Source organism: Bos indicus x Bos taurus, chromosome 4 (assembly GCF_003369695.1).
Source record: "Bos indicus x Bos taurus breed Angus x Brahman F1 hybrid chromosome 4, Bos_hybrid_MaternalHap_v2.0, whole genome shotgun sequence".
NCBI classification, from domain to species: domain Eukaryota; kingdom Metazoa; phylum Chordata; class Mammalia; order Artiodactyla; family Bovidae; genus Bos; species Bos indicus x Bos taurus.
Window position 1 is genome coordinate 110729390 of NC_040079.1, and position 2740 is coordinate 110732129.

General features: G+C 38.6%; 1 pseudogene; it reads right to left on the reverse strand.

The window, feature by feature from the left end:
* Positions 1-1863: 1863 nt before the first annotated feature.
* Positions 1864-2451, reverse strand: LOC113891755 (annotated as a pseudogene).
* Between the last annotated feature and the right edge of the window lie 289 nt (positions 2452-2740).

Consider the following 2740-nt stretch of genomic DNA (forward strand, 5'->3'; position numbering starts at 1 on the left):
AAAGCTGCTATTCCCAGGATAAGCAAGCCCACAAACCGTCGCGATCGCATTAAATCCTGTGGTTGTTGTAATACAGAAAGACCAAAATTATCATATCAATAAGTGGTTACATCATAAGATAAGGTGGACGTTGTAACACTACAAAGAAGCAAACATTATATTGAGGGTTTAAACAAGATGAGAGCATACATTGTTCACAAGTTACTATATTGGGTCCACCAGTGAAAGTCACATGTACATTAAGTTTTCCAGAATCGTTGGTAAAGAGAAAAACATAAGGAGAGGGTAGACAAGCCAAAACAGAATAAGTAGAATTATTTTCTGGTTGGAGTTCGCGCTGCAGCAGCCCCGTCAGTCTCACTGGGATTTCGATGTTTATCTTGCCTCCCCTTCTGGTGGGCTCCTCTTTTGTGATCGAAGCAATGGGGGAACCGGATGTCTGGGGGACTGCAACATGGCGAATCAGCCTGTCCCGGATCTAAATTGGAGAATCTGCATCCTGTGGAAAAATACAAGCACATCCTTGACCGCTAGTTAATAATGGGTCAGGACCCTTCCGTTGTCCTGAGAGGAGGTCCTTCCACTTGACTAATGGCTTTGCATCTAATTGCTCCAGGCACCAATGACGAAGCATTGCAGTAGTTCCGGCCGGATCAGTATTTAGAATATTTATTACCAAAAGAGCATGTTGCAAGATTTGATGGGGAGAGCTGTACTTAAACTCCCCTTCTTTTAGTTTTTGAATTTGGATTTTTAATGTTTGATGCCAAGCACAGTACAGCTGGAGTTTGACTTCGGTTTCAGACCAGATAGGACAGGATTATGTGTAGCCATTGGACAGTGTGGACCGAGAGGTATGAGCAGTTGTGATGGTAGATTCTGTTGGTGCTACTGATGATCACTGGGAGCTTTGTTAGGAGCTGTATTCCTCACAGCAGGGAACGTTCAGAACTGCAATATTGATTATTTTCCCTTTTGAACCAAGTCTTCCTTCTCAGTATTTCTGATTGTGTCCATGGCACTCTAATTCTCCTTATGGCTTCCTCCCAAACTCTTTGGCTCCTTTCTCTCTTTCCTCTCATATCCAATTGGCCCCAGATAATTGTTCAGTGTAAAAATATGAAAGTAGCAGCTAGTAAACTGTGGAACTCAGACAAGTTATTCAGGCATTCATTCAGTGTACATCAGTTTTGTACCTGTGCTAATTATCAACCTGGATATTTGCTGTATAACAAGGTATTTACTAGCCATTCAAGTTGAGCACTTGAAATATGGCTAATGTGACAAAAAAAAATTTTAAGTATTTAAAAATTTTATGTATTTTACATTTAAAATAGAAGGTAGTAGGATAACATTTTTCTGTTAAACACAAATTTATTATTTTGGTAGGACTGGATTTTACTTTAACCACTGAATATTTAGCATCTATGTTGAGATATACTCTAAGTGTAGAATGTATAATGGATTTTGAAGACTTAGTATGAAAAAAGCCTATAAAATATCTCATTAATAATTTTTATACTGATTATATCTGAAATGAGAAATATTTTAGATACCTTACATTAGACAAAGTATTACTATTGAGACTATCTTTACTCATTTCTTTTTGCTTCTTATTTTTAATTTATTTTTCAAGTTATCTGTAATGATGGTTGATTTGAAACAGTTCTTCTGAGCATGAGGGCTCTTTCTTGCATCAAATGAGTCAGCACTCATAGAGGGGGAGAAAAAAAAGGTACTTGTCACTTTGAAAGTCACAGATAATTTATCTTTCTATAATTAGATTAGGAGGGAAAAAATGAAGAACCCGCTGTAGCAGGAAGAAGCAAGGGCCTCTCATTTGATGAGATAGATATTCAGTTACTATGCATTTCCATTGTTTTTCCATGGCAGAGGCTTGGGAACTTGCAGGCCTGAAGCCACATCACTCGGGCTCCATAACGATGTTGCTTGGCTGGCAGGGCTGTGGTTACCACAGTAGTTGGCCGTGCCTCCAGACAAATGGGGTGCCGGTCTGTTCCTACAAATCTTTATCCCCCTGTTCATCATTGAGGAGGGCACCTGTTTTGTGCGCTCGGTCAGAGTCTCTTGTCCAAGGTTCCTGGATGACTACATCCTGCTCAATACAGCTTTTGTCATCACAGCTTGACATATGCCTGATTTCAGCCAGAGGAGCCTGATGGTAGGCACTGAAGGGGCAGATAGCCAGAGTTTTTAAATAGTCAGGATTATTCTTTTTGTACTTGATAAGATGATAAGGAAATCTGCAGGCACATATCTGATTTCTTTTAAATCATAGGGACATTGTAATAGCCTTTCAGGGTCCAGGGTATCCATGTAAGTTTCTTCCATGTTGGAAATGAAGGAGCCAAGTCCAAGTGCTTGGCCGAGTCACGCTCTCCCCATAGTCACCCATGTTTAAAATGTGACCACTAGAAAATTTAAAATACATATGTGGCTTATTATATTTCTGTTAGACAGTTATTAGTAGGACTACATGATTGTTTTTTATCTTTTTCTATTAAAGTTCTTGGAGGGTAATCAGTCCTTACAGCTTTTCCTCTCAAAAGGTTTTTATTACCTTTCCAACCCCTATGTATATATTTTCTCTAACAATGATCTCCAAGATGAAGGAACTTTTATAATACCGAAAACAACTTGGAAATAAAATCTTTGTTTCATATTTCTATACCCTTCTCTAGAAATTCTCAATTGACCTTTGAACATCAACAAGAATTTT